This window comes from Falco naumanni, chromosome 7 (assembly GCF_017639655.2).
Source record: "Falco naumanni isolate bFalNau1 chromosome 7, bFalNau1.pat, whole genome shotgun sequence".
Classification (NCBI taxonomy): domain Eukaryota; kingdom Metazoa; phylum Chordata; class Aves; order Falconiformes; family Falconidae; genus Falco; species Falco naumanni.
The window spans coordinates 3,667,950-3,691,391 of record NC_054060.1 but is presented as its reverse complement, the minus strand read 5'-3'; the positions used below and the strand labels follow the sequence as shown (position 1 = coordinate 3,691,391).

Here is a 23,442-nt window from a genome sequence, read left to right as displayed (position 1 = left end):
GAATTAATTTTCAGTTAGCACTACTAGGATGTCATAAAAATATGGAGATATTTGATAATATGAAATTATAGTAATTCTGGAAGGTGTTAATATTTTCCAAGTAAGAATGGTTAGAACTAGTGGTAACTGTAGAGAAGTGCAAGTTGCAGCATGTGAGCCCTTATAAATAAAGAAAACACCCAAAGTAACCTCATAAGCTAAGAAACTGCTATTTTAATCTATGTACCGTTACAGCCTGGAACAACATATTCTTTTTGTGTGCCCTGCATTTCATAATCAAGGCCTGAATGCAAATAACCTGAAAATGCATCTTCTTTCCTGGTCTATTAGTTGGTATTGTGGTGAGCAGAAAACATTTAAAGTATTTTGGAAGTAGAAATCTCCCTCAGCTGAGGGGCATACTGTGCTAGGGAACGATCATGCACTGGAAAAACACATACAGTGGTAAAAGGGGTATCTGAGAAATCAAATGCTACTGGATGCTCTAAGACTAGACAGGTCGAGTGGGAAGCATTTCATCATTTCCTTGTCTGGATCTGGGACACAGAGTGATGAACAGATAGGCAGTGAAGTTCCTAAAAGGCCTACTGACTTTCAAGAATATGCATGCTGACTTACAAGTACCTGAAATTCCCCAGGCTGTTGCCTGGCACAGCCTTCCACATCGCATGCAGAGCGCTGCTCAGGCATCATAGTCTTCCACAGCATTTACAGGCAAGTCACAGACATTCTCTTTGGTTGGTTTCACTAAGTAGGATGGTTCTGTTGATGAAATGCATAACATACATTAGATTTTCTTCCTCCCTTCAAACATTTTACTTCATAAAGGAATTGCTGATTATTTATTTCCCTTTTTTTCCTCTGCAGCGAGGTTGGAGAGTTTAAGAGCCCCACGTGGTATTTTTAGAACTAGTGCTCTGTATTATTATTGCATGACATTTTCATCAGTTAAAGCAAGAAAAAAGCCTGAGTTGTTGTTCTAGTCAAGTATTTTGATCCCTTCAGAAACTGAAGCAGATTTTTAAATGAAAGATAAACTTAGATGCATTGGTTTATTTTTTGTGCATAAGTTAACTCAAAAATAAGAGAAAAAGTACTCTATAAAATATAATAATTAGACATTCAGGAAGAACAGTCAGAGACTTACATTTGAGTTCAGGCAGAAGAAAACAGATCCCAATAGAAAAAAAAATGCATCTGTGAGTTACCAGCATACAAAAAAGTTGTATCCAACAATGACAATAAGGGGTAAGTTGTCAGGGAGCAGCAAAAAGGAAGTTGAGTCGAGAGCAACTCTAACCAGCAAAGCGCAGTATCTGAACAGAGCAGAGCAGCCACCTCCTTTGGCAGTCCCAGGCAAGAAGGAGACCCAGAATACAGTTACTGATCATTCAGGTGACAGAGCTAGCAGCAAGTTCTGAGATATGCCTGTAGCACTGGCCAAGCAGAATAGGTACCCAGTTCTCATCTGAAATGGCTTAAATGGAGGTCCCAGCCCCTGGGGAAGATGTGGGTTGTGTCCTGGGTGAGGCTGAATGGGGCAATTAAGGCCAATTTAGAGTACAGGTAACTGGTTTGGCCAGGAAGATCACAAGGATTTTGATTAAAGTAATTTCAGTGAAGTACATAGGAGAATGAGATCTGGGATTCTGAGCCTGGGGAAGAGCTGATCACTCACCCAGCAGGGGTGGTGGGGGCTTCTGCAGAGTGGGGCTGCAAGAGGAGGCGGATGGTGCTGGGGGTGGTGTTGAAGAGCCTCCCCCCAGGGCCATCTTGGTGAGGCTGACATCTGTTTCCATCTGCTCTGACTGCAGTATATCAGGTCCAGCAATGGCCAAAGATCTAGAACTATTCATTTGCCTAAATTAATTCTTCTGTTAATAAGATAAGCCTTAAGAAAGTATTCCTGGGCTGAATTGCCTTCTGGGACTTCATTTTGTGTTTCTTGGCTGGAGTGTTGCTCTGACTCACTCCAGAGTCTTTTTCCTCTTTTTAAATAGTGGAAATACAACCGTACAGTTAAAAATTTTATATATAATTAGATATAGAACAGTGAATACTGCATAAGAGAACATGCTGATGTAATAATCTATTCAGCATTACAGAAAATTAGTTATTTTAAAAGTATATAATTAAATATTCTAAGATACTGTTCCCTTCCAATGGCAGTAGAAGCTTTTCGGTTTTTTGGTTGGTTTTTTTTTTGCATGTATTACAAATTTGGGTTTTGTGCAAATGTTCTGAATACAGAAGTTAAATTGGCCAAGACTTTTAGCATATACTTTAAAAACTGATTACCATACTCCATCTGTTGGTAAGCTGAGCAACTGTCAAAGTGAGCAGCAAAGCCTACTAACATTTCCGTGTAGATTTGTAAGACTACAGTTAGAGTAGCAAGCTATTAATATCAAAGTAGCACTTTAGCAGGGGAATGGTGGAGTGGGTTTTTTTTCCCCCAATATGATTGTTTTAGCTAGTGGATGAGATGGATGCGTGAAGTACAGTTATCTTGCAAAGTGGCTACCACCTACTTATCTTAGACCGAGCATATCAAGCATTGTGGTTGCTAATTTGCAAGAATAGCAGTTAGTAAAAATAGTTAATTTCAATTTCAGTGCATTTTATGAGTATGCACGAGTAGTCATTTTGGAGCATACTTCTTCTGTGACCTTTTTAGGGTGGGTTACACTACCATGCCGTCACAGACTGGATTGCTGTCAGCTTGAGAAAAACATGTATCACAGAAACATGTTTTTTTGAAACCCGTTGTTTATCATTTCTAGGTTGAGCAGCTACTGATATTTTGATTACTGTTGTCTGACTGGTTTTTCTTCACATTTGAAAGCAATGACTTTTATGGTTTGTTTACACAGACCTTTGTTAAGTTGGGGCACAGGTAAATTATGTATTTTAATTAAACCCAGCAGCAGTCTATCTCAAAATCAACACTGTAAATATATATCCAAATTACTATTAACACTTATTTACAGCACTTAGCAAAAAGGCAAGACATTTCCTCCCCTTAAAGCAAAACAGCAAAGCATAAAGATGAAGAAATAGTGACGTATAATGATATATCATGGGCATACTTCTGTTTATATCAGTTTGCTTTTACTCATTACCATCTGATGCTGAGTTAGATTAATTGTATACTTTCCTGGCAACTCTTTCTTCATTTGAGATGTTATCAAAACTCATTACAACAATACGATCGATTAAACAGTGTTTTGAGATTTATTAACAACACCTGTCTTGGAAGAGACTTCTTGTCTTCTAAGGGTAAAATAATCCGTCTTGTCAAAATCACAAATGGCTCCCATTCTTCCACCACTTTCAGAAGGCTCAGGTGCAACTTCCCTTGTATTTTTCCAGAGAAAGTGTGGAGGAACAGACTGCTACTGTTTGTGAGGAAGCATAAAAGTGAAAAAAGCTATAGAAGCTCACATCCATGCACACATATACTGGGACATATACATGCACATTACAGGTGTGCAATAAGGCAGTGTGTATTAGCTAGTCAAATTCTGTGCTGCTGCTTATTTCTTCCTTATTTTTCATTAGTTTGCTGTGTTTGCACAATTGTATAGGTATTCCTATCGTGCATCAAACGCATCTTTTATCCTTGGAGTAACAACAAGAAGGGGAACAACTGCATATGAGGTCAGACAGGCAGCCTGTCAGTTCAGGCTTCTCTTCTGAGTGCACCCTCGGGTAGATCTGCTCAGTGAGGTATCATTTTCTAGGGATGGAGGGCAACAGGCAGGAGGAATTAAGGCTATGCAAACCCAATTAAATACATAGGGGAGGAAAAAAAAAAAAGGAAGTGGAAGGGAAAGCTGGAAAGAAAACAGAAGCAGGGGGCCGGAAGAAAGACTAAATGGATTGTGATACGTGGGTCAAGGTGAGGAATCTTGGCAGAGGTGCACAAGGAGACACAGAACCACTTAGTTCCGATTTTGATTCATAATCATCTTGGCCGCATCTTTCCCATCACTGAAATAAAATGTAACTTTGGCTGCAGAAGACAGTTAAGGCATGTTGATTTCTAAGGAAAATGTTTGCTTTTCTCTCTTAAGGATAAAGCTGACATTTAGAACAGCTGGAAAAGAAGCCACAATAGGATCATTACTTTTCAAAATATATATAGCTGAAATGGTATCAAATTTATTTATGGACATCTGAGGTTTGTAAGTCTTTCTGAGTGTAAGTAATTTGGAGTGACTTTATAGAATCAATCTCGTAACACGTAGCATTACAAAAACTAGCCAAGGAACATCTGGGATTGACTCATCAAATAGCAGCACTTCTTGAAAAAAACCCTGTCGGAAGAGTGCACCTGTATCCAGGGAACAGCGATTGGCTTGAGGCCCCTACCCAGGCTGGGAGCAGGAAGCACATCTGTTCCTGAGAAGCAGCTGGGGAGGTTCAGTGCAGAGTTTGGCATTTTGAAAAAAGGTGCTTTCTCTAAATAGCATTTCCACATAGTATGTTTTCTTTTTTAATGGGAGCAGTCACAGCTATGTATGCAGCTCTGAGGTGCTTGTGAAATTCCTTTAATATCAAATGACATTTGCAGCAAAGATAAAGAACACAGATGCTGGCAGGAACTCCTTTAGGTTATTGTGAATAATTATTGAAAAGGCACAGCACTGATTTAGACTCCCCGTTTGCAGGGAGTTGTCTGTGTGGGAAATAAAGAGTGAATTTTGTACTGGAAATGGCTTTATGCCTGAGCTTCAGAGAGAAGCTGACGCTGACAGCTGAGGGTGGCTGCTCTGTTCACCTCCTCCCAGAGCCACTCCCAGGAGGTGCAAACTGGGCTGGGCATACATAGAGCAGGTGCCGAGAGAGAAGAGTGCCCTTCTTCCCCTAGGGCTGGAGTGGATGCATAAATGTGAAAGCATTGCTGCAGATTTCCTTGGAAAGAGAGGAGCTTGGAAAGGGCTGAGTTGCAGCCAGGTCTGTGTTGCAGTTGTTGAAGCAGGCAGTCTGGGGCACACTGCAGTGCCCAGCTGGAGCAGGCCCCAAGGGTGGGATTTAGATTTCACTTGACAGAGTAAATTAAAAGCTGCACCTCAAAACAGGGGTTGTAGAAACTCTACGTGCTCCCTCACATGCTTGGGAAGCTTGCAGAGGAGAATGTCACCCAGTGCCCAGTGCAGGAGGAGGAGAGCTGTTTGTAAATGCTGCAAAGAGCCCAGAGCAGGTAGGAAAAAGATTGCCCTTGGAGATGGGTGTAGCTATGGCCCTGAGGAGGTGTAGACAGCTTTTTGAGATTCCCAGCTTCCAGAGGGAAAGGGTTACATGCACTGTGAAGAAGAAGCTGTGGCTCAGCAAGAGTGAAGACAAGTATTTTAATATAGCGGTGTTGTGGTTCTTTTGTCTTACAGTGTGGTTGTGGTTTTGCAAAACATTCACATTCAATTACTGTTTTGTTTTGTTGCTGAGGAACACAAGCAAAGAAGGAAAATAATAATTTAAATTTAACTCTGCTAAATATAAATGAGATTTCATGGGACAAAGAAAAGACTTCTCTAGCTTGAGGGGGTATTGCTGTGCCAGATTTCAAAGGCCCTACTACAGCCAATGAAGTTCTTGGAGCATCTTAAAAAAAACTGTGTTTTAATAAAAATTTTTTAGGCAACACAAATACAGCCATTGCCTCCAGGAGGGTATGTGATTGTTCTGGGAGTCACACACAACTATATCCGTGTGTTGCCAGTTGTTACAGGATCTATTTGTAGGAAGTAGAGAGAGTCTAGGATGATACAAGTTTCAGACCGTGGCCTTAAAGTTTCAAGAAAATGTATCAAAAAAGTATGTATTACCTCACTTGCCCCAGGTGATTAAGGTAACAATATGTAAATTTATATATTCCAAGGGCAGGTACTCTGTATTTTTACTGTCCCCAGGACAATGAAGCTGTTCTTCATCAATGGTTGCTGGAATTGCCTTCTAATAAAGCCTCCATCTGCAAAATTATGCTTGTTACAGTAGACCTAATTTAACTCTTTCATATGAGGTTCAAAAAGATTGTAGACAATTCTCCATTATTTAAGCAAGCCTTATTCAAAAAAAACCCTTTTGTCTGGTACATTCTATTATATTGAGATACTTTCTGATAAATGGGTGTTGGTTTCAAACCGACTGTCATGAAACATCTTTTTTAAAAGATTAATTTGATAATATGAGTGCTGCTAAAATAATTGATTTATGAAGTGGTTGGGATGGTGGCAGGTTTATGTTTGTTGTTCCCTGTGCTGAATTTAATAATAGCTTGAGGCCAAGATTTTAAGGCATTTAAGCATCCCCAGCTTCACCAGGGAATCTTCTGCTCTATACATCAAAAACCCCAACAATTTGCCATAATATGCAAAGGTTCACATAACAGAATCTCATTCTGTCCTAGTTATGCACTGGATTCACAGATGTGAACTGACTTTTTTATTTTAACATCAAATATCCCAAAACTCCTGTCAAAGTCACAAGTCTAAACTCATCAGGTGCTGAGGACTCTGCTGCTCAGGGGCTGGATGGTTTGGCAGTCAGGCTCAGAGCTCAGGGCTGGTGGGGTGCAGAGTGGTGCCTCTTCTCTGTCATGTCCCCCCTGGCAGACAGTGGGACTGGTGGGGAAATGCCACTTCACCCATTAGCCTTCCTCTTCTTGGCACTGAAATTGCTTAAACCATTAAAGAACTTCTGTCAATTAACATCTCTAATATTTGAGCATGCTGCATTCAGCTGGTAACATGCAAAGCTCCTTTACCTGAAATTTTATCAATGCTTAATTTTAAATGCTGCAATTTAAGTGGGTATATACACTCTGGTTTATGACCTAATATACTTTTTTTTCTTTCTGCTGAACATAGGATTATGTATTAGAATCAATTTTTCATGAAACCATCTACCACCTACCAAATAATATGAACATAAATGAAGTGGGACATGAGAATGCAGGCTGGGGAGGCAGAGATCCCGTGATCTCAGAGAACAGCTCTTCTCTACCTGCTCTTCCCGATGTTGTCTCTAGAACCAGTCCTGTAAGATCACTGCTAAGTCCCAGGGAACGACAGAGTCGAGTATATTCTGTATTTTACAGATTAAACCACTTGCTTGTCAAGCTTAAGTTGAAATTTGCCTAGCCCCCTCCCCAAAGCCCTATTTTACTGAGTACTGTACCCAAGGCAGTTTGACCGTAAGTTTTGAGAAGATTTTTCTACTCCAGCTGATGAGAGCTGGTCTTAACAGGCAACAGCCACATCCTAGAGAGATGGTATGACATCTTAGTGTCCAGCGTGGTGCCACAGCCTGGCATCTCAGCACTAGATGGTGCCAGGCACCACCATGCGACGTGTGATAAGTAGAAGATCCAATTGCACAAGCACTGAAGCAAGGCTTTCCATCTGTATTGAAGGGCTATAAAACTCCACTGCAAACAATGTTCATCAATTATGGCGTAAGTACTAGGTTAAGATAAAATCAGCAATTAAGGCCAAATGCTTATTAAGGATTAAGAGATTCAATGAGAGTTCACTGGGCCATAAGGAGCAGTACTGGAGCCTGGCTAATTCTTTTGATTTTCCCAGCTTACGCACAAATGACTGCTACTATTTACCACTCATGCTCTGGAAGACAATTGGAAATGGCAATTCCAAGGGAAGAGCTCTAAAATGCAGAGTAATTTGTTGCAAGCAAGTGATTATGATTCGTGTATCTGGATGCAGGAGTACCACTGTCCCAATAGACCAATTCCTTGTGCTGTTTATGCACCTCATTTAGTTTACAGTTATGATTCCTAATTTAGGAGGCTTGGTTTTTTTCTTGTAGATTAAGAAAGCCTCAAATTGAGCATCAGAAAGTGTGTGTCAAACTGTGACCTGAACTTGAAACATGCTTTTGTATTCCCAAGTATATTCTGAAAAAAACTTCCTTTGTCCTAAACAAAATAAAACAACCCCCCCACACACACCAACTATTATTACAGCATATTGATTGGAAAGCACTTTTTATCATAGTCGAAATCTCATGTATTTGTTTCTTCCTTCACAGCAGAAAAAACAGGATTTGAATGATAAACTACTGCTCAGAATTTTGGCAGATTTTCTTTAGTGCTCTAAGAGGAATTGGCATTTCAGTGTAGAAAAAGCAACAGTTTATTGAGCTGAGGACTAGAGGAGCTGTCAATGTGCATTGTGCATTAACATATTTTCAATTACATGAAAAATGTGCATCTCTAATTTAATTTAGGTGTCAATAAAATAGCAGCCATTGCAACAGCTGATATTTACTGCTTCTCAAGCGCAGAGCTGTACTCAACATCACTCCCATTGTGCTCATCACATAATACAGAGGTCATCTTCCCTGGGACTTCTCTGCTCTGGGAACCTTCCAGAGAGCAGCGAGTAACACAGCCTGTGCAGGGGAGGAGGGGAAAAGAGGAAACTCTTTGCAGCGATCTCCCAGCTCACTGATGTGCCTGGGTACAGGTCAGGTGGGTATAGTTTACAGAAACCTCAAAAACTGGAGATGCTGGAGTCCTTCGCTAGCAGGACAGCATACAGGATACATACCTTAAGGTGGACTGGGTGACTTCTCAAGTCTCTTCTACGTTGTTAACTGTAAATCACTGTCTTTAATTCTGTGAAGAAAACAAAAATTCTGGTCTTTAATCTTAAAGGAAATGGAAACAGGCATTGAGTAGATGCTCCCCCAAAGGCAAAAGAAATATTGAACCAGGTTAAGAAAAAGCTGACGTAGGTCAGTACTGTGATATGTTTTCAGGAACAAATGGTTCCATTAAGTCCGGGAAAGTGCTTGCATCCTTAGAAGTTAGAGCTGGCCTGGAGTACTGTGTCCATCCAGGGCACTGAAAAACTGAACAGTCTTTCATGTTCTAAGTTAGGTTACAAATTATGTAAACAATGCTTCTAGATAAAATTCGTATTTCCTTACCATTGTGAATATAATTCTTCTTATTCTGGCCTTTGCTTCTTGTCTTCTACCACATACCTGGTTCAAATCTTTTGCTGCTTTTTAAGTGCCAAATAACTTCCCTCTCGTCACTCAATTTTTTTAAAAATTGTTCAGTCTAATTAAGCCCTCTGAGCCAAGAGATGCAGAACAAGAGGGTCAATTGTGCTCCCACTTCCATGGTGTGAGCCTGGAGTAACTCCACTGAATACACTGCAGTAAATTTCCATTACCTTCAGCAGAGTTGCTCTGGACTGACAGTTCAGGGTGAGCTGACTCAAACCACTCAGAGCATCAGAAGGGCACTGAAGACAAGCCATTACCACGAGGAGCTTCTCACGGGAAGCTGTTATGCTGCATGGGAATGAGAAAAGGAAAATGCTGTGGGAGACAGCCAGCCAGGCTGCATCATTACCAGGGGCGTCCTTGTGAATGCTGCTGTGAAGGAGGCACGTTGTATCAGGCTCTGGGAGAGAGAAAAGGAGGACAGGTGGACATGGGGGAACATCTTGAACAGCCATAGCTGTTTTCACTCTCTGGGAGATGCCTTCCCCTGAGTCCTCCTACATTCCTTTACAGGACCTATCACACACATGTGAGTTTCCCAAGAGGCAGAGCAGCCCATTACAGCGTTTGCTGACAGGGAGAGACAGGAGTGCTCTCTTCAAGACTCAGCTTCTCTCCTTCTGAGAACAGAGTGGGGCTGGTGCCTTCTAACCTCACTCCCTCCTTGGAGGCCATGTTAGAAATTCAGTTCTTGTTCCTCTGATGAGGAAAAGTGATGGAGCTTTTCACAGCAATTGGTTTACTTTTCTGTCTTCTAAAACCTTTTTCCAGTGGACCGTGGTTGGTGTCAAGAGCATTCCTGGGGGGAACAGAGAGATCAGGAAGAAAAATTACTGTCAGGGCTGCTTCAGCAATGGGCCTAATTTAATGGGATGGCTGTGACCCAGGTTGGAGGTTCAGTAGTAAAGTGATGCAAGTCAAAGAAGAGAAGATAGGTCATGTAAATAACATCGTTCAGTGTGTTTACTGTGAGCAAGCAGAATGTGAGTCGGGGAGAAATCTGTCTTTGTCAGGGACTCCGGCTGATCCATTTCTCCATGGATCAGCTGCACGTAAAGTTAATCTGCTTATGCAGCAGCTGAGAAACTAAGATGCCCTCAATGCCCTCATCTCATCCCTGCATCTAGTTAGAGTCTCAAAATACCAGGGGAGCGCAAATTCCATCTACATTTGGCGTGTGACCACCCTTCATACCTGTCCTGTTTCCTCTTCTCTACCATAGGTTGCTGGGTGGGACTGACTTGAAGCAGGAAGTCCTGTCTGAAGACCCATCTGGGGTGGAAACTTGTGGGCTTAGAGAGTGCAGTGCCCTCAGCCTCGGTGTCACTTTGGACTGTCTGGACCACTGCCTCAGGTGGCCAAAGGAGTCACATGTATGTTGTGTCCTCCAAGGCCCCATGCCTGGGCTGGCCTCCATGGCTGGCTCATTGTCCTCACTAGCTGCAACCATGTTGGCCAAGCTTCTTCTGCATGGCTGTGGGTTAGGCTGAAGGGCTGGCTGCCTTATGGAAGAGAAAGTGCTGCAGATTGCTCCTCTTGCCTTCTGCAGCCTGCCAGAGGGTCTGGTTCCTTTCTGCTGCTTATGGAGAGTGGCCCTGGCCCTTCATTGCCCTTGTTCACATCCAGTGAAAAGTGCTGTTCTGTGGGGTGTCCATGTGGGGTACAGACAGTACCCAGGCAGCACCCCTGTGTGAGGCTGTATTTGCCCATTTCCTATTTAAAGCCCCAGTGGAGAGGACCGACCAATGGACTGGATGGGGATGTCCTGTGTCAGGGCTGACGGAGATGTACTGGGCAGGCTGGGGCAGGTGGGGAGCATATGACCTTATCCCAGCCTGACATGCATATTACCCCAGCCACTGTGGGCTGTTGTGCTCAGCAGAGGAAATCCTGGGCAATCTGGTTTGACCAGCATCAGTGTGTGCTCTGGGGTGCAATCACAGGAGCTCAAATGCCGCAACAGGAAAAAGAAGAAAACCTCTATTTTTGTCCTAATTTAAAATCAGCTGAAGTGTGTAGGTTGTGAGATTCAGTATGATGTTTGTAAACATTAGTAACAAATGTGTAATTTAATCTGCTTCCTTTTTTATTTCTTTCATTGAGAGTATCATTTAGGATATGTCATCCTTTATTTTATAATAACGTTTATAGCAACGTAGCAAGGGCCAATCAGAATTAATCTATGATGCTTCCCTCTGGTTCACTGTTTATTTCTAGATAGAAACACTGGGAGATAATTTACATTGAATGTAGATAGTATTTACCACACTTTGAACTGTGTTCCTTGTCACCTTACCTGTATGGGCCAGTACAATTACTTTCCTTTTGTTGTCTATTGCTACCTTAAGGTCCACATAAGAGACGATACAGTGGCTGTTTAATTCACAGTGAACCCATCAAGGTCTGTACTCTTGTAATTTCCTGTAACAAATGCTTGCAAGGTCATTGCTATGGGGATGATTCACGTTAGACTCCCAGGGACTCTGCTACCTGCTCTTGCAGAGCTCTGCAGCATCAAGCTCCACATTGGGCATGTTCCAATTTCAGTTTGAAATATCTGTCTGGGCAAAACGACTGATGGTCAGGACTCTCCTTTCATGCTGCGTCATGACAAAGTAGGGAAACCTTTGAAGGAACCATTTAGCAGATTGAGGGAATGTTGTGTTTCCATTGCAAAGCATTTGGGATTGAGAAATGCTGGGGTCAGTCCATGCATGTGTATGCGTATCCTTGACTTCCCTATTGTAGCTGGTTTTCTGTGGTCTCGGTCACATGCACCCCTTTTATTTAGCTTTACTCTCTGGAGGAGGACCATAGCCAGTGCGTTCTGAAAATACCTCTTCCTAATTGCTTTATCTTTCCAGCTGTATTTTAAAGAACAGCAGGTCAGCCAGCCAGACCTCTCTGACTTTAAACAGGTGTATCCTAAAAAGGACATTGTTTTTCTAAGACCCCCTCATCCTCACAACCCTAGAGATTTTTCTCCTTGATTAGCACCACATACAGCAACATCCAGTTCTCATCACCTGAGATCCTTCAATGGATTCTCAGTCTCAAAAATTTAATTAAACTGTTTAACAAATCACTTTCACAGTGAGACATTAGCAGAAAGCAAGATGCTTCTCTTTGTTTAAGAAAGCAAGAGTCATGTATAATATCAGTTAATTGGTTCAACTAAAACTTGGGTAATTCAGTTACTTCAGAGTGACTGGGATTTAATAATGAACGCCTTCAGTTTAATAGCATTACAGTGCTCAGGACGCATGAAGATGTGCAACAGGCTTATGTGTAGGCAAAGCTATATGCCCAGGGCTGCTACGATCAGCTGTGTGCTCTGTGGTCCATGCAGTGCTGAAGGTGTCTTCAGCCAAAGAACAGACACCAAGGGCATGATCCTGCTGTGGATAAAGGGAGGAGCGAACAGCAGTCGGCCAGAGAGGAGTAATTATTCCTGGGGACCTCTTCAAAAAGGTCATCCTCAAATGGTTTTAGTACAGCCTCTTAAGGCTGTTCCTCAAGACTGTTTCTGTTACAGTGATCTACATTTTTAGCCCATTTTTTTCAAGAAATGAAGCTTTACAGTCACACCATCTGTCTGTCTGCAAGTCCCCCTCTGAGAGCCTTTGTGCCTCTTGTCCGTTTGTGGCAGAAGCATGCAGGTCTGCAAAACCTCACGTTCCTCAGTGTGCTGAGAAAATTGATAACTGTTGTCAGACACAGAGTAATTTTTCCATTATTCTGAGGGGTGAGGGAAGGACTGGAGACCCATCAGGAGGTGTGCGTAGGGGCAGAACACAGATGCTTTGGAAACCAGGTGTCTAGTTCTGCTGTTCACTGAATTGCTGTTCTTTCTCCCCAAAGAGACACTCATCAACTTACTTGGAGATGTTTTTGCATGTAAGTAGGGCTGTACCTTATATGTACCTCTCCTTCAGTTGTTTCTGAGCCTGAATCCTTCCTCCTTCCTCTCACTTTCTCCACAACCCATCTGGTTGGGACCTGCTGTGCTCTGAGCCAGGATAAGGCAACGGGCACTTTCCATGCTGGGGAACCACAGCTGCAGCCTGGCTGTGCCCTGCATGCCCACTGTCATGCTGCTTGACTGCCATTGGGCAGCCCCTGTGTCTGCCTGAACAGTTGTACTTTACCCTGCTACGTGAAGAACAGCATGAATCCCTTTCTCTTTGCAAGCAGGTTCTTTAATTAATTTCTTTTTAAGGCTGGATTAAATTGCAGGGAGCTCTTGAGTACAGATTCCAGTGGCTCTAATCTTGCCATGTATGCTGAAAATGAGCTTCCAGGGTGTCACAGCACCCTGTGCTTGCAGAGGAACCTGTTTATCTGCTGGGTGAAACACTGCTGACAGTTTTACTTTCGTCACCCCTGCAAGGTTTTTATTCTCACCATTCCACTGTATTAACTTTCAGTGTCTTTGTGACAAGTTTGATCTTGCAGCGTCTCTTTAATTTGGGCCAGACATTCAAATTATTGGTAGAAGTTCTGAGATGCATTGACTAATCTTTCTGTATACTTTAGATTTATGTGTGATTTGAAAGCAAAGGTCTGTTGCTCCACAGTGCTTGGTAGGACTGTTTTTTCAGATGTAGAAAAAGATTCATTTCTAGCATTAGACAATCAACTTCTTGTTCATCAGTTTTCTGTGGAGATGACAAATTCTCCCTCCCCCAGTTCTATCCTGTTGTATTGACTCAAGGTCCAGCATCTGCAAGATTGGAAAATGCTTTGAAATGTATTATTATTTTTTTTTGCAAGTCTACTTGCTTTTGATATACTTCAGTATTTTTCAAAAGTTAACACTATTTAAAGTTTACTTTTAAAAATATTTACCCCAAAGACAGTGGGGGTATAGGACAGAATAGGAATAGGTTCCTGAGATACCCACAAAGCAGTATCAAGCATATGAGATCATGCTGCAGACTTATGATTTCTCAGTGGGGACTTTTAAGAATGTTTTGTTATGGTCACAATGTAGTTGTATTCGTCTAACAAGCTAATCGCCACCTTCAGTTTCTACCCATGGGATAGCTAAGCTTTATAATTACTAAATGCAAAGATTAGTGAGGATACCTGACCATGAGCTGCAGGGATCAGTGGAATTGGGGGGCTTATGACTTCTTGGCTGTTTTGTCCTGGTTCAGGCTAAGGTGAAGGGAGGCATTTGGGGACTACTGTGTCTGTCTACCACAGTGCCACTGAAGAGGGTCAATATGCAGAGAAGTTGAATGTGTTCCTTGGCTCGCGACTGAGCTGCAAGCCTGGATTGCCGGGCAGTAAGAACATCAAATGCTGTCTAAGCCATGGCTCTGAGCCACAGTCTGCATTTCCTTCCAGCGGTATTGAAATGCTTCCCTCTGTCTAGACTATTTCATGTCCTTTTCAGTGCCTTTTTTATGCCCAGAATTTTGTAGCAGCAGCCTGGGAGCATAATATCATTGCCCTGGAGAAAGAGACGTCAAGATGGAGAGAAGTGTTAAGACTGTTTACTCGTTCACATGCAGTGTTACACCCATAAAGAACAACTGCCTTTCTTCGAGGCCATCTTGTTGCATACATAGTTTATGTAAATATTCTGAAAGCGGTTTTATATCTAGCTGCTAGTGAATCTACTTGAAGTAGGTTCACTTGTTTTCCTTCTAGATCTTAATGAACACAGAAATCACAAGAGTTAAGTTTTTTGGTAGAGGACATGCTAGAAACTGCTAGTTCAAAAAGATTAGGCACAGCAATTAAAGCATAATTGCTATTAATAGTTGTCTTCCTAATCAGACTTATCTCTCTTGCTTCTTACCTCAGAGGATTTTTTCTTCTTTGTGTTTTTCTGGAAATGTATTTGTTATGGATGAAACTGAAGCCAAACCATGGTCATAAACATGTTTGGTAAATATTTTTAATTAAATGAGTCCAGCACACACACTAACTTTGGTCCCCCGGCAGAGCTGTATGGGGATGGATCTGCTTTCCTCTCCCTGCTTAACAGTGAGCAGCAACTTCTAGTAACAGTGCAGTTAGAATGGTGCACTGGAAGCAGAGCAGACCATGCAATCACTCCCAAGACCAGTAGTTCTTTATAAATAAGGACATAAGCTGCTTCTGAACACGAGTGTGCTCACCTGCCTGTGAGCACCAAGTCTCCTCCTACTGCCCTGCTATCTCCAACCCCAAATACCAGCCTCCTGTGAAGCAGTTAGTAATTACGAGTCAGGAAGGCTGAAGGATATATTATGGCTGGCCTTCAGGTTTCAGAGTAAGTGCCCCAACCCCTCCATTTCCCTGTGAATTCAGGGGAGTTTTCCCGTTGTATACTGGCCTTGCCTTTTACCATTAGGTACCTGAGACACAGGCAGTGCTGTACCCATGAGCAGATGCTTGTGCTTTATCTGCCACAGTGCTTCAGCTCATGCAAGCCACTGAAGCACTGTCCCAGACTCACACGGTGAGATACTGCAAACCCTTGTCCTGCGGCCTCCCTGGCTTTTGGTCTGTTCCCGTCTCCTCCCAGGCAGTGCCACTTACTGCCTGTCTTTCCATGGCTTCCTCCTAAACTTGCAATTTATATATTCTGACAATAATATTTATACTGCTTATATATTGTGTTATATACATGAGGCATCATACCACATCTGGAGATGCTTGTGATTTCTGGGCCGAGTTTAAGTGGTCAGGGACTACTGCCAAATCGAACTGGGGCTCTCCTTGACTGTGCCTGAGCCCAGCCCTGTGCACAGGGCAAGGCCCTCTGCTCACCCCATGAAACTAAACTGCTTTTAATGGTGTATCTTAGCCTTTAATTCATTTGCAACTCTGGTTTTAAATAGTGCCATCACTTGTGTAATTCTTACCTTGGTGGCTGTATCATTTATCTGAGGCATTAAGCGGGACCTGGCTGCTCAGACAGAGGTGTCCCCATCACAAAAGTCAGAGTAAGAGATGATAGTGGCAGGTGTCACTCATTTCTTTTGCAAGCAAGATGCTAAGGAGGACACCTTGTGATCTGCACATTCCAGCCCTTGACACAGTATCTGTGGAGACTTTAAACTTACAGTCCGGCACAGTTCAATCTCATGCCAACTGCATTTCTCTCTGAACATCCGTGTTAGCGTAGTGGCAGTGGCAGATATGCTCTGTTATTCCTGACTTCCTCTGTGTTACTTCGTGCAGAGAACAGATTTTTCTTCTGTCTTGGTTTTATCTTTCCTGCATGCTCTTTCCATCACACTCATCTGTTCTTCCTCACTTTCTGTGGTTCCCCTGTTCCTACTTGCTTCCTTTTCCTTTTTTCTCTTTTCCAGTATTCATATTCCCCCCAAGTGCCTCTGTGCAACTACAGGAGAAATCCCCAAACAATCTGCCAGCCGTTTGAAGAGTGGTTGTATTCTTCCATGTCAGCTTAATTACTGCATCCCATTGAGGATACGAAGGTTTTCTGGGAGGAGAGAGACGAGGCAGCTCTGAATATGGCATTCAGCCTGGGGAGTGTGCCCGGGGGATTGCAGTTCTCCTGTGGGATGCTGCCTGCCATCTGGCCTCTTGACACCCAGTCTGTGCCTCCAGCATCTTACTGTGTTGTATTTATTAGGGTTGGTTTCTTATAGACCTGTCCCTCAGGTGCTGAGCTTTTCAGCTGGGGTCTAGAAGAGTGCTTAACTGTGCTCAGAATTAAGCACGTTGTTTAGTAGTTGACTCAACTGGATCAGAGTTCACCATGCCTCGCAGGAACAAGCATACGCTGCACAAAGCACACAAGGGTAAATAAAATCTAACAGGGTAACTAGAAATGGCTCCCACCTGGTTTAGCTCCTATGCAGTTGATCTACTGGCTTCTCTATGTGCATATTTAGATTCTCATTTTCCCACACCCTGGGTTCTGGGTCTGCCTCGCTTACCTGGCCATCACCAGTATTGATGAACTGAACTTCTCAGTGCATGAACTTTGCGGGAAAATCCATATTGCTTTCCACATCTGAACACCTTTACTGTCCAAACACTGTTATTTCCTGGAAATAGCATAATGTTGTTGTTTTTAAAGAGCCTCATCCTGTGAGGAGCTGAGCTCACTTCATTCCCACTGACTTTTTTGGCGAATTAATATATTCCACAGCCTGCTAACAATTGTCTACCCCTTGACTTGTTTTAGTGATGCACAAGTTGGTGAGCAAACACATAGCCTTCTGGAGAGTGGCAATGGAAGTAATATACAGGGGTTGGGCCAAACTTACCTTACTCCACATCCTGATCAGGCTAAACCAGAACATAATACTGCCTGACCTGCCCCATCTATAATGAGAGCCAGAAGGCCTTCTGGTGCCTAAATAGGAAAACTACAGCTATGATGACATTCAATTTGAATCTTGGTTGCTTTTTAAAGATCATTATTTCAAGGTGGACTGTGGAACACTGTATGCATCAAATCAGTGTGTTTCTTGACTAGACAGGGTCACATCATCTATGTGCTTTTTACAGAAATAGCTTCCAGATGTAACCATTGTGTCACGGTACATTTATGAAATTTGGCAGTATTGCATGATGTGTGTGGGGGTTTGTGTGTGATGGTAAATCTATGCACCAATCTCATCTCTGACCTGCAGATGTGGTTTGTCCCAGCCTCTTGGTCTTTGTGTACTTTCCTATTTCAGGACGACAATAAACAGCTCTGGGTGGTGACAAGACAAAGCCAGGGCTTAAACACTGGGCCTGAGCTTTCTTCTGATGGCATAAACAGCCATGGAAACAAGAGTCAAGGCATTTGAAAGCCTCCCAAAGACATGAACAAGGGTCTTCATTAGCCAGCATCAAATCAGACAGTCACTTGAAAGTCCACAGAAATACAGAACTCCTGCTGGGCTTCAGCCAAGTCCAGCAGAGAACTGCTGCTGGGGGAGCAGCATCACCTCCAGCTCTAGGTGGGCCATAGGAGTTCCCATGTGTTTCACCATCCCTACGCCCAGGGAAGTCAGCCAGACTTACGTCATTCCGGAGACCCACTCCAGTATGATTTGGGGCCTCTGGCAGGGATCTGAACATTGACTGTGAAGTTACTTGTCCACACACAGAACTATTGCAAAAGCACATTAGCCTGCTCTACTGTTAGCTTCTCTAGTGGGAAGACAGCTGGGTTTCCCAGTCTCCAGTGAAAAATGAGAACAAAAATGCTTCCCACTTTGGAACTATTTGACATTTTTTCATGGCCTTTTAATGCTGGTAAATGGTGTTAGAAAAAACCAAGCATGAATTAAACCAGGTCTGTTAAATCTTTCATTCTTTCAGATGACAGGCACCAAACATCTCTCAAATGACTGTTCCTGTTAGATTATTGTTACTGGTTTAATGCGGAAGTTGTCTTTGGATACACTCTAAGGCTATGGTGTTGTCTGGAGCCATGGGGGAAGATACTGCTGTGTCACATGCATCCTTCTCTGGTGTCAGCCACTTTGAGCAGGTTGACACGGTGTGAAGATGGTGCGAGCCATCTTCTTCAACAGCAGGAGTTAGGGCAGGAGAAGACATCAAGAGTGCTTTATTGCTATGCTGCATGACAAGCCTTGTAACCCTCTTAAAAGTGGGGAAAAATAATCATAACTCTTTCCGAAGAGCTTTCTCATTTAAAAAAATGCCACACAAAAGAAAGAGGGCATCTCAGGTTTTTTCCTGGTCATGCGCGGTTACAGCCATCAAAGCATATGGTGAGTGATGAACAGTGACACGTCAGAGTTTAGTTACATCTCATGTCATAGAAGGCAGCCTTTAAGAGATTTTTAATCATAAAACTAGATTTAGAAAGGTTTTTCTCCTGGTAGAAGTTAAATAAAACAGCTTGCAGAGTCTTGGGAAGCTGTTTCAAGTGGGGATCCCTAAAGTCCTCTTGTGGGTCATCAGATTGGTTTCCACTTCATCAGATCTCATCCTCAGCATGCACAGTGTGAGGTAAAGACCAAAGCTAGAGGTGACGATACGTTATGACCACCTCTAGAGCTATGCTACCAACAGAGGGTTACCTTTTGTTGGGCATGGCAGGAGCAGAACATCTTACTTGATGTCAGAAGTTTTTCTTGGCTCAAAGAGAAATTAGTGTGGTGGCTAGAGATGGATTAACTGAGGTCATGGAGTGACACAGTCAGCATGGCAGGCTGTGAGAGTGAGAGCCAGTCTGCCTCTGTACCTGTGAGCTATTGCAGCACAGCCCTTTTCTGCACTGGGCAAAAAAGATCTTGTCCAGCATTTTAGTGAGTGCATGGACTGAGTCTACTCCAGAGCAGATATGGACCTCTTCAATGGCGGGGCAGTGCTAGTACACAGCAGTGTAAAAAGAAAAAGCTGCCAGAGGCGTGAGTTGGATTTGTGGGCTGCTGGCTCTCCGCAGAGTGTACTTGGATAGATATCATTTGAACGAAAAGCTTCCGTCTCTGTTGTACGCTACAGACATCTTCACATCTAGCAGGTCACTTGGGTGGTTATTCACTGCAACTGTCATTTTCTCTAATATTTCACTTTGTGAATGTAAGATGGTGCTAGAGAATGAAAAACAGTTGAGCTCTGAAGACTAAAAATAATAAAGTAGGCAAAATTTGAACTCTGTGCTTTGTGATGGGTTGCTCAATGTAAGATGATCTTGAAAACATACAAAAGTGTGAGGCCAGGCTGGCACTCTGTGTGGACCCCTTTGTGAGTCCTTACAGACTCGAGCCTGGGTGCTCACATTCATGCCTTGCAGGTTATTACGTTAAAGAACACAGATAAGGCTGCTTCGCTCAAAACCCCAGGAGATGTTGGCCTCCATATCTTGTCTTGCTTTTGAAGTAACAGATGTAACCTATTTGTTGGATGCCTGAAGGGCATTAGGAAAAGGTCAGTGGTTAGAATACAGATTACATTAAAAGTGTATTAAAATAGCACAATTCATTAGATTTAAACTATGAGGAGCAGAATGTTTGGAGTTAAGGGTGGGATTGCTTTTATAACCCCCTTTGAGCTTCAGGGCCCATTTTGTGTAGAGGAATTTGAAGTGCAGATAGTTTTGCATACCTTTTATTTGCCTTGTTATAAAATATTCATACTGTAGTTCAGGGGAACTGAAGTGAGGACTTCTGAGTCTGCTTCTGTGGCTGATGTGATGTATGCACTGTCTCTATTCCTTTTTTTCCCAGTATATAAGTTAAGAGCCATACCCCATTTGTGATTCCTACATGACCATCCCACTCAAGTTTTGCCACCAACAAGCAGGATAACCTTACACCACTGTTGGGTCTCTGAGCATCTGCCACTGGTGTGCGTGCTCAACCTCGCCGCTCTCTGGCAACCAGCTCACAGATGGCATTATGCAGTTTAAAAAAGAGTCACACTTCCTTCCCTAGGAGACCATATTGATGCTGAAAATGCTTTTGTGGTCTACCACTGAACTACACAAGTGGACAAATGGGTACATCATAGAAATCATCACAAAACATACCTTAATGAACTTTTTTATCTACCAAAAGCAGTCAGATTGCACTGGAACCTAAACTCTTTCCTTTTTTCAGTCATTTTGAATTCTACAAGTTCCAAAAAATATTATCTTGGGATGACAAACGCATTCTCCTGGGATCTTTTTTTTAAGTATTTTAATAGGGTTGCTTTCAGCCTCCTGCGTGTTTTCATGGGTCTGTGGAGAGCCCCATGAGGAGATGTGCATCAGAATGAGTGAAAAGCGTGGTGTACCAATCCAACCATGCTCATAATCATTGACTGTAGAGTGCCAACCACCCTTTGGACAGCAGGAAAGTGCTTCTGATATATATGCTAACAGCCATGGTTATCTAGTATCCTTAATGTAAATGCATGGCTCTGTTCATTAAGCAGAAGCAATAGCTTGAACATCTAAGTCTCCAGCAGAATGGCAGTGCTCAGGCAGGTGCCATTTGTCACTTCATTGCTTGTTGTTACTGTTTGGTACGAGTGGGATGATGAGCCATTACAGATACGACTTACTCTAAGGGCTTCCTTTTATGTTCAAAAAAGTTTGGCCAAGAGCAAAAACCTCATGTTACAAATGAGAAGTTTCATTTTGTTTTCAGATACCACTCAGTGCTTCAGTTGCCATCAGCCTGATCTCCTGTAGGAAGAGTGGCTGCTGCTTGGATGAAGGGCAGAAATGAGGGGTGAGAGGCTGCCCAAGTAGCCTCATCTTTGTGGTCAAAAACTTTAGCTGAGTATTGCAGGCGATAGTTCAAGGACAGGTTGTACTGAGATTTTTGTAAACAGCGCCACCCCCCACCCCCCCACCCCCCCTTTATTTTTGCTTATTCCCTTTTAACAGGTGTCTGTCACTTCCTACCCTGTGCGGAGGTAATGCAAAGTCTTTAAATCTTTTTTAGCAGCTACTGAGGTGGAAACAGGCTGAGGCAGGTACCCTGAGACACAAGGTGGTTCCCAAGGAAAGGAATAAGGAATCAGTTTAATGATGTCTTGAGTTTGCAAAGAAAGGAGAGGTGGAATAGACCTCCACTAAGGTAAAATTGGTCTCTGCATAGTATGCTCCAGTGTGCCACAGTCTGTGTTGCTTTGCCCTGTACTTAATTCCTGGATCTTCATCTTCTCAGTCCTATTGGTATCTGCTGCAGCAAACTGGCCACTCAGCTGAAAGGACTCCTCTCATTTTCACTGTGTTCATGTTACTGCAGCAGCATATTATGGGGTGTGAGACCCTATGTGAGACCATATTGTTTTTCTAAGGGCTTGCACTACCATTTTAAACTTAATGCAGCCACTGATGTAGCTTCATGAATACAGACGAGCTGCCTCCTTCCTTCCCCTGATTCCTGGTGGGGTGACACTGTAGGGTGCTCTCTCACTGTCTGCAAAAGTGATCTGAAATGGGGAGAATCAAGATGTCAAGCTGAGTTCACACCTGAATTAGGATGGAGTAACCCCAAACTTATCCTCACAGACTACTCTCAGGCTCCACCAGGGTTGTCCCAGGACAACCCAGATCAGAATTTGGCTCAAAACAAAAAGCTGCTACAACACTACTGTTCCCTACTACAGCTTGTTCCTGTATCTTCAGTCCCTGAACAAGCAAGTGTGGAGCAAGCGCCATCAGCGACAAGCAGAGTCTGTTAGCACATCTTCATAGTCCTGTCGTTGGAAAGCTGTCTCTGGTAAGAACAGATTGTCTTCCTTCAACATGTCCATGTGCTGAAGGAGGAGAAGATTTGCTTCTCTAACTCTGCCCCTGATCCATGAAAGCAGTGGCAGAAAACAGCTCCGCTTATTCTTCTGGAAATAGAAGAAGATTATAGCCTAAGCCAATCAAACAAATAAGACCACTCTGTAGTTTAACGAGAGTGACCCAATGAAGCAGCCAAGGGACTCTCCCTCCAGGAACGCTATCTGCAGGGCATCCATCGCTCACTGCCAGGTGCTGGCAGGAACCCCTGCTCCTCGTGGACCAAGATCGATGTTGGCATCCAAAGACTGAAGACAAAAGAACTCCTCTAGTCTCCTCCACCACAAGCAAAACAGACAGCAAGTCCATGACAACAATTTCCTTTGGCTACCCTGGAGACATGATACTCCAGGCAGCCGCCGGCCCTGGCTGTACCCAAAGCAAACTGAGTAGCAGTGCAGCCAATAAGGGAGGCCCTGCAGGAACTGCAAGATGTCCTGCTGTCTCTGAAACATGTAGGAATGGGATGGAAACTACCTCACCTGATAGTATCCCGATGTCAGGACTGTCACTAATTCTTCCTGAAGGCAGTAACAAATTGCTTTCCTGTGGGTGGGGTGGTTAGTGGTTGCTGTGAGGATCTGAGGAGGCAGGGATGCTGCTCAGTGCCTCTGCCTGTACAAATGCCTGTTGGTTCTGCATGGAGCCTCTTAGTCATGGCTAGCTGGCTGAGTATTACCTCAAAATGTACAAGGCAGTTCTGTAGCTTCTTGCTCTGGGTTTCATTAAGAGCGCTACCAGCAATGGACTTGCAGCAGGTGGGAGGAGCTTTACCCTTACTTTTCTTGATTACACTGAAAATTCTGAAATACTGAAAGTGCAACATTTCCTGTCCTGCTTGCTCCCTCCATTAGGGAGAGACAGGTCAGCTGTCTCTTGTGAATGTACAGGAATGAATGGTATTCTGTGATGAGTCAGTCTCTCCAACTGAGGGATGCTGCCCAGTCCATGACTCACCATGCCTCAGTTGGTACTGCATCAATACAAATGCTGCAGAGAAACCAGTGTCTGGCTGGGTGCTCCTCAGCTGGGAAGTCTTCCCTGTTTGGTCCCTCCTGGGGAAGAGGTTGACATGCTGAGAGTGCTTTTTAGGGTGGTTGTAAGGATCTTGGTCTGCACGGGTCTGCAGAGCCCCCCAGGCTGGTCACAGGGTTCATTTCTGCCGTCGGGAGCAGGGATGCCTCTGC

The 23,442-nt window shown here is 43.3% G+C and overlaps 1 long non-coding RNA gene across 1 annotated transcript; it reads right to left on the bottom strand.

Annotated features, from left to right (window-relative positions):
• Positions 1-6,450: 6,450 nt before the first annotated feature.
• On the bottom strand, positions 6,451-9,046 carry LOC121091113. The gene is made up of 3 exons (XR_005828827.1): positions 8,953-9,046; positions 8,571-8,638; positions 6,451-6,679 (listed from the first exon to the last, which is right to left on the bottom strand). It is a non-coding gene; the product is annotated as an uncharacterized LOC121091113 (long non-coding RNA).
• Positions 9,047-23,442: the final 14,396 nt, after the last annotated feature.